Source organism: Triticum dicoccoides, chromosome 1A (genome assembly GCF_002162155.2).
Source record: "Triticum dicoccoides isolate Atlit2015 ecotype Zavitan chromosome 1A, WEW_v2.0, whole genome shotgun sequence".
NCBI lineage: Eukaryota > Viridiplantae > Streptophyta > Magnoliopsida > Poales > Poaceae > Triticum > Triticum dicoccoides.
In genome coordinates this window covers 428,250,317-428,263,314 of record NC_041380.1, presented here as the reverse complement: position 1 = coordinate 428,263,314, position 12,998 = coordinate 428,250,317, and the positions used below count along the sequence as shown (strand labels likewise).

The 12,998-nt window shown below is 44.6% G+C and overlaps 1 long non-coding RNA gene across 4 annotated transcripts; it reads left to right on the top strand.

Annotated features, from left to right (window-relative positions):
• The first annotated feature begins 844 nt into the window (after nt 1-844).
• LOC119298130 lies at nt 845-3,895 on the top strand. Of its 4 annotated transcripts, none has more exons than XR_005145828.1 (5): nt 845-885; nt 988-1,882; nt 2,196-2,293; nt 2,436-3,571; nt 3,667-3,895. It is a non-coding gene; the product is annotated as an uncharacterized LOC119298130 (long non-coding RNA). The 4 variants fall into 4 exon arrangements; XR_005145834.1 differs by having other exon boundaries at nt 2,196-2,565; nt 2,690-3,571; XR_005145817.1 differs by having other exon boundaries at nt 2,209-3,571.
• Nucleotides 3,896-12,998: the final 9,103 nt, after the last annotated feature.

Here is a 12,998-nt window from a genome sequence, read left to right as displayed (position 1 = left end):
GTAGATTGGCTTCGTCCTATGTGACCTTAGAGCTATGGAGGCGAGGTGGATCTCAGCGCTTGCCGACAGGAGGACTTGCTCTATTTTCTAGATATTTTTTGTGGATGTTTAGGGTTTGTGCCCTTTTGAGGAAGACGAGACGGCGACAACTCCCTGAAGTTGGAATAAGGTTATACCCGCCTAGCCACGTTCTGGCGGTGCGTCCAGCATCATCGGAATGTGTGTGGAGGTGTGTCTCCGACGGATCTCGTGGGATTCAGTCAGTGTTTGTTTTTTACGAATTCACTTGGATCGCTCTTCGTTCGTCTATATTCGTATGTCTTCATTTTAGACCGGTTTCAGGCGCCCGACTGTAGATGCTCTTAATTGATGAAATCTCCATTTTCTTGGGATTTGTTTTTCGCTTTCCCAAGTTTGGGGCTCCTAAACTGTTTTTGCTTAACGAAATTTGGCACGACAAATTAGATTTTCTTTACCGCCTAAGACTTCCCACGTTTCTCAATTTTTTTCCTCCATCTAATCCAAGATATTTTCCCCACGCCGCCTTCTCCCAACCTCCAGATCCAATCTACGCCGGCATCATGCCCCCCCTCGCGCGCCGCCCTTTCACCTTCACCGTGCGGCAGCAGCCCTTCCCCGAAGCGCTACCCTCCGTCGGTAGCTCCGCCCACCGTCAAATACCTTTCTCGTCCGTCGGCAACCTCGGTAGTTGGAGCACGTCGGCGTCGGTCGTCCTCACCATCGCCATGTCGAGCTCCTCCTGACGTTGTCCTCACCGTCACCTAGCTGCATCCACGTTGGTGTCATCCGCCACCCGAAGATCTACTGCGTGTTCCGTCGATGCACCGCCCCGCAAGCATCTCCAGTCTCCGGCACGTCAAGCAGGTGATCCCTTGAATCCCATATATCCTCTACAATTTTTACCATCAATCGATCAAAGTAATGGCGCATGACCTGTTTGGCTACTTGCTGCCTCACCTTCTACAGGCACCGAACCATCACTGGCCCTCATGCGTTCGTGCAGCTCCAGGGCGTCCTGCGACCGTCCTCCTCTGTCTGCTAGTGCTACGCAGTACACACTCTTTTTAATTGTGCGTTCATGTTCAGATCATCACAGTACATAATCGATTGATTTTTTATCTGTCAAACAGTGTTGGCCTGCTACTAACCAGTAACTAGTACTGAACTATGAACTTTTCATCTTGTAAAGTGGTAATGTTTAGTGCCAATGGGAGGGAAGTTGTTCGCTTCTGTTAACTTATTATTCGGTTGTATATTAGCTACTACTCCCTCCGTTCCTAAATACAAGTCTTTTTAGATATTTCAATATAGACTACATACGGATGCATATGGACACATTTTAGAGTGTAGGTTCATTCATTTTTCTCCTTATGTAGTTCATATTAGAATCTCTAAAAAGACTTATGTGTAGGAACGGAGGGAGTAGTAATTATTGTGCACTGCTTGTTTTTTATGTAGAAATGCAGATAAGAGACAATAAGTAAAATTCAATCTCCCCAGGAATCAATTTCTCCTTTTATTAGAGTTGATTTCAGCGTCTCAATTGATTTTTGGGTGACGACGCGTGTAATTTTGGGGGAGGAGCAGGTGTATGCATTATGATTTACACATTCATGTTGAGATTATGGTGGGTTAGGATGTTCATTCTGTTTTTATTGGCAACAGCTTCAAATGCCTCTTCCCGAATTTTCTGGACCGCTATTTTAGGAGTATATAACCCCCACCTATTGGATGACCAACCCATGTCACTGCGTACACCACCGTGGCCGCCACTTGACGGCAGGTGGTGGACACCAATGCAACCACACTGGCGGCTTCCCTTGCCTAGCTACACGTTGCATCTCTGTTTCATCTTCGCTAGGTAATTTGTGTACTTCTGCTCTCTTTTCTCTCTGTCTAAGCATGTGCTTATTAGTGATTAGCACTCACAACATAACTATTACTAGCTTAGAGGACAGTTTTTATTCTCTAGACTGTTTTTTCTTACATCTGTAATAATAAAACATGTGGAAGGGGCTTCTTTTCATTCTTCATTGTGATATCTCATTGCAGCAAGTTTTAATTCTACAAGTAGATGAATCGTTATTTCTTTCAAATTCAGATCTAATGGTGGGTGTATAGTACAGAAAATTGTATACCTAACTGGTCCTTAATCTAAGTAGAATGATTATCAGGTAAATCGTGCAGGTTTGTGGGGATGACACATATTTGGAGGTACAGCTCCTGCTTGCATGCGCAAAAAGTTCATGATTTGCATCTCTAATATAACATGGTAAGTCTTTTTCATTCTTGATCTCTCCATTACGCTATGTTCAATTTCATGAATGGGAGGAATTCCGGTATGAATTCACATGATGTTCAAACACATAAATGCCTGATATGCTGAATTGCTAACATACTGAAAAATGCTACAGCTTGATGACTATGTAGTAAAGTTCATTCAGAACTTAGTTCTGGCGACATGGGTCTTGGGGAGTATATTGGGTTCCAATACAATTGAGCATGATTTATTGGCAGTATACTACAAAACTACATTATTCCCAGGTCAAGCATTACATTTGGGCATAACTTTACATGCAATGCAAGTCAGCAAAACAGATGAGACTTTTTTTCTTACTCCAGAACCACTTAATTTTTCTCTACTAATTTCCCCTTTGGATCTTTGTAGGAGATAATGGCACATCGATTTGATGTTTTTAGTGGTACTGTTTATATTTTATTTTCCAAGAAATACTCAAAAGTATTGGTGGTATGACAGTTGAGTACATTTGTTGATCTTTTATTATGAGCACATGTTTTTCCCTATCTAATATTAGGACTACGCATCGTTGTGATCCGTGTGATATGGGGCTTAATGATTTGAGAGTCGTTGTCCCAAAATTATTCTAAAATGGTTGGTGGGGTTTTATGTATCCATCAGCAGCTTTAGTTTTTGTGAACATATTTGTCTAACAGTTGAGTACATTTACCAGCAATATAGAAATGAAAATTTCTAATGACCCATATGATTGCTTTCACTAGCGAGCTCAGGTGTCAGTTCAGAGAGCAACTTCAATGTTTTCTGATATCTGATTGACCCACAGAGAATTTTTATTGATGTTCTAGTACTGCATACTAATGTATTTTCAATGCATATTTTATAGCTTAAGGTGTGAAATATTCATTTTGTGCAGCTTGCAATCATCAACTATTTAACTCTGGTGAAATTTATGGTGTTGTGGAACGATTGAAGTTAGTACAAAGTCGAGACACTTATATTGAGATGGAGGGATTATAAGTTTACTTACAGTTGAACTGAACCTCTAATGTAGAAAGCAGATGGTGGTCAAGAATCGGAAAATGCTCATGCTTGAAATAGCAATGTGACCAAGCAAGGTGGTACTGAATCAAGTGTATAACTTCCTGTGTCACTAAGCACATCAAGAAAATACATTTGTAGGCAGTATGTTTGGCGAAGTATCTTGGTTTTTTAGGTAAAAAAGCCAAAGCTGACCACTCCAACACAACCTAAGACATTGGTGCTCCAAGACAACCTCAAGACATTTCTATGGTACTTCTCTCATAGTTTTATCAAAGAACATTTCATCTTGTACTAATCCAAGAGCTTATGTTCTAAGCTTCTCTTTGTTAAAAAAATTCTTCCAGGCTAGCTGAGAGTTTAGAATTGGAACACATTGGAGGAGCAAGCAGCAACTACGCAAGAATTAGTCTTTAAATGAACACATATTATGTATAATGTATGGAAAGCTTAGTTCTACTTTGTAGTATATATATTCCCTTAATTATTTACATCTTTCATATGAATGTCTGAATTGATTCAGTTGTGAACTCCATACATAAACATATGTATTTGTTCATAGATTTGTTACAAATGATGCTAATTGTTAGAATGGATTGCTTGAGAATGCAATTGGTGATGTGGGTTGATGGCTTTTTATAGTGATATTTGATGAATTTGCACATGCATCCCTATCATATTAACGTAACTAAATTTGAAATGGGGATTACAAAAGTTAAATTAATAAAAAATGATTAAAGTAAAATATTCCATAGGCACAAAAAAACTTATTCATATTTAGAGACGAATATGTCGTCTCAACATAGCATCTATAAGTAATGGGCCCACATGAGTAGAGGCGCAACACTGGCGTGTAATAGAACGTCTCTATTTTGTAGAGACGATTTTGAACGTCCCAATATAGCGTCTCATACCATCTAGACACGCTAACTAAGCGTGTCTATCTTTTTTGATACGGTCCGTGAGGAGACGCTCCAAGGACGCTTTACTAAATTGTCTCTATTTTTACCTAGAGACGAAATAACACGTCTTTAGCTATGAAAATTAATGTCTCTACACACCGTTTTTCTTGTAGTGTTATGGTGACGACACAGTGGAACTCTCAATGAAAGCACCAATGTCTGTGTCAAAACCGGCGGATCTCGGGTAGGGGGTCCCGAACTATGCGTCTAAGGCAGATGGTAATAGGAGGCAGGGGACATGATGTTTACCCAGGTTTGGGCCCTCTTGATGGAGGTAATACCCTATGTCCTGCTTGATTGTTCTTGATGATATGTGTATTACAAGAGTTGATCTACCACGAAATCGTGAGAGGCTAAACCCTAGAAGCTAGCCTATGGTATGATTGTATCTTGTCCTACGGACTGAACCCTCCGATTTATATAGACATTGGAGGGGGGTAGGGATACAAGAGTCGGTTACAATAGAGGATATCTACATATCCGTATTGCCTAGCTTGCCTTCCACGCCAAGGAGAGTCCCATCCGGACACGGGACGAACTCTTCAATCTTGTATATTCATAGTCCAATAGTCCAGCCAAAGGATATAGTCCGGCTGTCTGGAGACCCCCTAATCCAGGACTCCCTCAGTCCCGTTCATCCACCCCCACTGGGAACTGTTCATCCAAACCCCCTAGCAACACTCACTGTTCATCCAGAGGCAGCATCGATCGGCTTCAGTTAGCAGTAGTAGCGAAGGAATCGCTCGATCGGGATCAGTTAACAGCCATTGATTGATCGCTCGGGTTTAGTAACGCGTAGCCTGCAGTGCAATCGCTTGGGTTCAGTTAGAGCCCAATGCCTCGCTCGGGTTCAGTTAGAGCCCAACGCATCGCACCCACGCGCGTGCATGTACAAGAGAAACGTGCATCGCTCGGCCCCGACCACCCACCATAACCGGGAACACCTTTTCCTCGCCCTCGCTTCTACCACGGGTTTTTCCATCATGGATGACCCAAAGAATGTCATGCAACTGTGTCTCCGGCCCGCCCAGGACGAAAAGCCCATTTTCTGTCATGATTTTTTTCATAGAAGTAGGAGCCCACCACATCTATGATGATACCGGGTTTTGTCACAATTATTGTCATAGAAGTGTCATAAGTATGATAGAATTTTTTTTCGTTCAGCCCAAACTGTCACTGATGTGTCTTTTTTTGTAGTGTTGGTGGTGTGCATGCAGGATGTTGTAGCATATGGGGGCACCGTACCCCCTCAAAATCCCGATGACTCTGCTTTCAGATACTGAACCAGACAACTTACTTCCAAGTGCAGGTCATCTCAGCAGCTACTCATCCTAATCTCGACCAAAAGCTGATGTTTTGGACTCCAGAAAATCACTTCACAAAAGCCAAACTTCAAAACATGCTTGCTAACAAAAACAATACACTCCCATCTTTAGTTCATTTCCTTTTGTAGTAAGCAACTCACATTGGATCTTAACTGATGCAGGCGACTTGGCGCGGACCAAGGCGACTTAGCACAAACACGTGACAGTCGAAAGCAACAAACGCGGCTCAACCCGAGTCACCGCGGTGGTTCAACGTGGAAACAGCAGAGGCAGACATCGCGTCCAAATGAAGCGAGGCAGGTGAATCAGTTTTGCATGTCTACTCGATGTGAGGGCCGGGCGGCTCAGAGGGCTCGGCGAGCAAGAGCGGCAATAGGAATCGACCGAAGCGGGGCGGGTCACAGCAGCAATAGCTCCAGGAGGCGAGGCGCAACGATGACTCAAACAAGAGGCAAGACGCGACAACGACTCGGACAGACACCGAGGCACGACCCGTGGTGGCCATGGAGTCCAGGTCGTGATCATTCTGGCCAATCCATGTTGGTTTCTCTAATTCGTGGTCGTCTTGTGGTCCATGGCAGATGAGCCGGTGTGGTGGAGCCAGCCAGTGTAACCGGTGGCAGGTCAGCCGGAGTAGCGAGGTGAGCAGCAACTTGGAGGCAACTTAGATTGAGACCGGCTCATATCCGCGTCAGCAGAGGCGGGGTGCGTCAACGGCGGTTTACTGGCGATTTCAGGGCGGCGATTCAGGGCCGTCCATCACGACAAGGTGGACGGACACGTGAGACGTCAGGCGGCGCTGAGACCCGCGCTGGAACAGTGGCAGAACGGCAGCTGGCGACTTGGAGGCAACTGCAGAGGTGGCTCGGTAGGCCCAGCCAGCGGGTCTCGGCGGCGGAGTCAGCTTAGCGTGGTTGTCATGGTTTTGTCACGGCAGATGTCCTCGTGAAAGGACTTAGTCGTGGAGCCATCACTACGGGTTAGCTTAAAGGGGTTAAACCGGACAAGGGACATGAGGGTTTTTATACTAGTTCGGCCCCTTCGATGAAGGTAAAAGCCTACGTCTAGTTGTGTTTGGTATTGCTAGGGTTTCCATGACCAGGGAGCGAATCCGCTTTGCTTGGCTCTTGAGTTGTTGTCTGTTGTCCCTAAACCGCGACCGGGTCGTCCCTTTATATACACAGGTTGAAGCCCGCCGGTTTACAGAGTCACGAGGCTGGATCATAAACGTGTCCGGCTTGATCTCTATCCTTCCTATCTTACAATGCAAGTTACATGAGAAAGTCGGTTTACATCTATAGGCCTTACCTCGCCTTTGAGCCTTGGGCCTCCGTAAAGCGCCATCACCTTATGTCTTCATGGGCTTCTAATCTTCATAGAGTTAATCCGGCAACTCCTGGCTGGTTTACGTCCAGTAATAATATCCCCAACATTAGGCCCCAGATTGATTTGGACTTGTTCATGTCAATCTTTAATACTTAGAAAAATTCTTCCCTTGCATCTTCACCTTGATCTTGTAAACCGCCATGACGTCATACTCCAGAATCATGATAAATCGCCATGACGTCACCTTGTTATTTAAAAATGATACATCTCACCTTCAGTTAATGAGCCTCCGATAATCGAGGCGACCGCTCCTGTTAGGTATCCAATATTCCGGCTCCTCGATTCTCATGCCTGTCACCTCCCCCTTTACCTTTTAAATAGGGCCAAGGGTCATATCCTTTTCCCCATCCGTCTCTTCGCTTCTTCTTCCTCCTCGCTACGCCCCTGCACCCGAGCGCCGCCGCCGTCATCAAGCTTCGCCTCTGCATCTCCGTTGGCCGCTACATCAACCGGGTTGCATCAGAAAGACGCGGTGCATCTCCGCGACCTCAACCGCCGCTGTAAGCCTCTCCTCTTTCATCTGTAGATCCGTTAGGGTTCATGCGTGTTCATGTTGCTTTCCTTGTGTTCTTCATCAACCCATCAATAGCCGAACTTTGATCTTGATGTGCTCCGCATAGTAGCTTTTCTATCACGTAGGCGGTTTACCTTTGTAGAAAGCAATCTATCACATACCATCAGTCCCCTTGTAAACCGGCAATCCCTTTATCTTCGTTGTCATACTCCGGTTTAATAATATGTGTATATCTCTTTTTCCACTTATCGCCTTGTCATTGATAATTATATCATCCTCCGGTTTACCAATTTCACATACTTGGATTCCATTGTCCTGTTGCACCTTATGAATCACTATGAATGAATTGTAAACCGGCATTTCTTTCCAGCTTTTCACTTGCAATGGCCAAGCAGTTTTATTCCTGCAATTGGGCTCCCTCCCAGGTTACAGAAGAGCAACTGAATGGAATGGTCAAGATCGGCACTTTACCAAAGAAGAATGAGATCTGGTGGCGAGTTCCTGGGCCAGAAAATTCTCCCACCCCTAAGTAGGGTGAGGTAGTGGTGTTTGTTGGTCACATAGGCCGTGGTTTCAAACCACCCGGATCAAAGTTTTTCCGGGATGTGGTTGCCAACTTTCAACTCCACCCTCAAGATATTGGACCCAACTCGGTATCCAATATATGCAATTTTCAAGTTTTCTGTGAAGTGTACCTACAAGAAGAGCCAACTGTTGGGTTATTCTGGGATTTCTTCCATCTGAACCGGCGCACTGAATTTGTAGACGGACCCAATACTGAACTTGGTGGAGTCTGCATTCAGAAAAGAAAAGAGGTTGAATTTCCTGATGCCAAGCTGCACAGTCACCCCAAAGAGTGGAATCAAACTTGGTTCTACTGTTAAGACACTTCCCCTGAAGATGAGAATCCTCTGCTGGGTTACCATGCCCACCGGCTTGCCAGTACTCATCCACTTCCACAATGACTAAGTGCCCAGGAATGGGCCCCATACGCAACTCAACTCGCCAAGCTGAGAGCCTTCTTGGCCAACGGTTTAACAGGTGTAGACTTCGTCGGTTGCTGGATATCCTGGAGTATCTTGCCGTTAAGTCGCCGCTCCAGCTTAATGTGCGAGTATACTGGTGAAGTAGAGGACTCCCAACGTCATATCAATATTCAGCTAACAGATGATGAAGTCACTGAAGCTGTCAAGAAAATATTGAATGAATCAGAAGCTGTCTGTTGCCAAACCGCTTTAGACCCTTTTTACACGCAAAACAAACCGCCTGCTGTAAGTATTGTTCTTCCGCTCTACATTTGATATCTTTAGACTGTCCAATCTTTGAATACCCTTCCGCTTATTTTTAAACAGGGTGCTGATCCGTTCTGGAATAAGAAACCTCAAGAGAAAGCGGCAAAGCCTTCCCGTCCTAAAACAAAAGCCGTCAAGAAAACCACAAAGCGGAAGGCACCTGAACGCATCAATATGGAACTGGATGACGACCTGGATGAACCGGAAGTTGAGGTAAAACTTGATTCACTTGGTTCACTTTTCATGCATCTCATTGACAATGATACTTATCAGGAGGACGTTGAGGCCAGCCAAGCAGACAATGCAGAGGTAATTATCCTTTCCTCTGGTTCAGACTCTCTGCCAACACAAAAAATCCGTCAAGCGGTTCGGAAAGTAAGCTTTTCTCATCCTCTTGCTCACTTGGATCCAACATTTATTTTGAACAAGCAGCAGCACGAGGCTCGCCGCACAACCCGACACAACAGCCAAAAGGTTACTTCGACCGGTTTACCGGACACCCCAGTTCGGAAACGCCGATCTGAGGTCTCACCCGCTTCTGACACTTCTTATCCCAAGGCAGGTTATTTCCGACAACCTCTTAATCCGTCCGATTCGAATTATCAGGTGACACCTCCTTCATCCTCTGGCGAGCCAACAGTGACACAACTCCCTCCTCTCAAAACCGTAGCTGGGTAAGTACTTCACCCCTTTCTTTTGATGTTTCATACTTTATATGCTATGCTAACCTTTGCATCTTCTTCTGTTTAGAGCCAAAGCTAGACCCAGTAAAAAGGCCAGGGTGAATAATCCGCCTGAAGAACAGGTGGTTATTGAACCAGAGCAAACTGCTGAACCGAATGGTCCAAATCCTGAAGCTACCTTTGATGAACCACCCCCTCAAGATCACAATACTGATGAACAAGCAGAAGTTGATACTTCTGTGCCAGATGATGAACCAGCAAATCCAATCCGGACTGGTGACAGATCTTCTAGTCCGGTGAGACCTACTGACACTCCATCAACTCCAAAAAAGGCTTCTAGAGACAAAGAAGGCGAGGTTATCATTACTCGTATTGGTCACACCTCTCCTGGCCATCCTGTAATTTTGGCCAAACATAGTGCCAAGGAAGAGCGTGCTGCCATGGAAAAAGGCAAATGGAGCACCAACTTGTCAAGCTACGCCCATCTCAACACTCAAGAACTCCACTATGGTTTTCTAAACTGTCTGCACTCAAACCGTGATTATGAAGCCGGTTTGGTGAACCTGATGAAGGAGCGCTATGAGGTATTTTTCATCACTTTTCCTTTCTTAAATCCAATGTACAAGTACCAACTCAAGTAGCCCCCAAGGGCCGGTTTATGATGGCAATCATAAACCGGGACTTTGTAATACCTTAACTCTTGCAAACTTGTCCTCCATATAGCAACTAATCTTTTGAAGTAAACCAGACGTGATCATTGTATTCCTGTAGTTTTCGCCTGTGTAGTCCCCAAGGGCCGGTTTATCTTTCCAAGGTGAACCGTGTCTTTAATCCATGCCTCCATTTGAACAGATGTACATTAGCCCCCAAGTGTCAAGGATAATGCTTGCATTGTACTTTGAGAATTGCAAATAAAATTTTTATGAGAGAGCAAATAGGCATTAGCCCCGAAGTACAAAGTGCATAACTTGTTATACACTTGGTACTTCAAATATACATATCTCATTGTTGATATATCTTGCCTTTGCAGGCCGAGCTGAGTAAAACGGATGCTCAAACCGCTGACCTTCAGGAGAACGTCAAATCTCAGGAAGCAGAAGCTTCCAAGGCCAAGGAAGAGTTGACAAATGCCTTAGCCACCATGGAAAGGCTGAAAGATACTTTTAACAAAGAGCGTGCAGACTGGGAGACAAAAAAGGCCGGTTTAACAAAGAAGGCCGAAGACACAGAAGCAGCCCTGAAACTGGTGGTTGAAGAACTGACCGGGTTAAAACGGCAGATTAACGCCATGACCTCTGCTATCTTTGGTAAGTATCTGCATATGAAGTTTTTCCAATCCATAACATCTGATCAAAAGCCGGTTTACTAATGCTTTACCATGACAGGGACCCGCATTACTCATCTAGGCTCCGATATGCAGATGAAACTTAAAGCGGCCTATACTTTGATAGAACAGTTGTATTCTGGATCCCAGCGAGCCATTTGTACTGCAGCTTATAACAAACCTCCGCCAACGCTGATCAAAGAAACCATCGAAAAGCTGGCCATGCTACCTGCCCGTTTGGATGAACTGAAGAGATCAACCGCAAGGTCAGGTGCGCTGGCCGCGCTAATCCGGGCCAAGGCGTGGATTCCAGATCTTGAACTGGCAGATATCGGCCAAGGCTACCCCATCGTGAAGGAAGATGGCACCAACTTCAACAACGATGATCTTTGAAGGCTGACAAAGGAGATGCGTCCTATAGCAAGCAAATTGGCGGATGACACATATCTATCTCATTTTCAACCGGTTTATGATGCTGAAGGGAAAAGACAGCCCACGCCGATTCATAATGTAGAAGATCTTGTGCCGCCAATCCATAAGCATACTTACGCTCCTGACGTTGACCCTTCCAACCTTATCCATGAAGAAGCCGTTTTCAAGCCTTAACTGGAATCGATTGGTCAACGATTTATTTCCAGCGACTAGGTAGGGATGAGGAGACTGCGACCGTGCAAGATGACCTTCAATCTTCAAACCGTCCAGAGGAGGAGTCATAAACCGGTGGCCGGTTTATCAGTTGCAGTCTGCCACTCCTTTTAAAACAATTACTCAATTTGGGTTGCTTAAAGCGCCTTGTAATAGGATAGCATGAACACTTTATTTGTCATGCCATCGAGCATGTTTGTTTTTGCTTGTTACTGAGAACTTGCCATCCCTTTGAGAGCTATTATATGCATAGTCCATTATGGTTTTTGTTCCTGCATATAAGAACTTGAAAGTGTCCTAGTGGTTTACCATTGGACGGGTCATGATGCCCCCCCCCCCCAAAATATATATACATAACTTGGATAGATAACCAAGATTGTAATAATCAGATATAAAATAACGGATACCTATGATATACCTCGCTGGCTGACCAACTGTTTGCATAGTAAGGGTGAAAAACACCAATCTGGAGTGTTGATGACTCCTTTCCCTTTTGCCGGTTCATATAAAAACCATACCGGGCTATAATAGCCATCGATTTGTTCGTATAATGCTGGTGACCTCTAGTCAAAACCAGACCGGAGCAACTTACTGCGGTTTAGAACTGATCATGTACTAACAACTGGGCGTTGAAAGCCATGCCGGGTTGTAATAAACACCGGTTTATCAGAAAATATTCATTAATCCATGATTAAAAAACAACAAATACAAAAGAAATATGCAAGGCTTTTCATGGGCTGCCAGGCCCTAAATCGAGGCTTTTCATGGGCTGCCAGGCCGCTGAGTTAAAACGTTTTGCAAAGCCTTTTAAGATGGACCTCAATCTTTAACCAATCACCGTTTTAACTGTGACAAGTTCAGGGTCTATGAGATTGACTTGTCAAATGTTCAGTGGGTCATACCAGGTTTACCTAGACGGAGTGGCTTACTTAAAAAGGCAGGATAACCCGGGGTTTTAGGTGAATACACCTGGCTTCCAAGCCTGGCTTGATAACCTATTACAAGGGTGCAAGCTCGTTGTTCATTGAGAAGGAAGGAGCCCCAAGGTAATATTAGAGCTATGCTCAGTGGTTACCTATGTTTGCGTTGTGCTTTATGCAACAGACTCTGTTCGGTTCCACATAATGTCCTTTTGGCCTTAAGCCTATCAAAAGGTGTAGCTATGGTGTAAGGACAACCAAGCCCCCTAGTGATTTCCCTTTTTTGGTTTTAAACCGATCAAGAGGTGTAGCTATGGTTCGGATATGACCAAGCCCCCTAGTGATTTCCTTCATATCTGTGTGGCTTTATAGGCCGGGTTAATAGAACTCCGCTTTGTGAATAGAAGCCCCCATGGAACCACACATGATGTAAAAAAGAACAGAGATCCTGCTTTAGCTAAGGCTCCGGTTTATTATATAATATATACATTGTCATAAGTATGTACATAAGAAGAGCATGTGGCTCAAGTATAGTAAGGCCGAAGAAGAGCTATATTCCACGGCCGATGGGTCTCCTCCTTCGATTTGCGTGCGTCATTGTGCTCTCGAACATCGATGAGGTAGTATG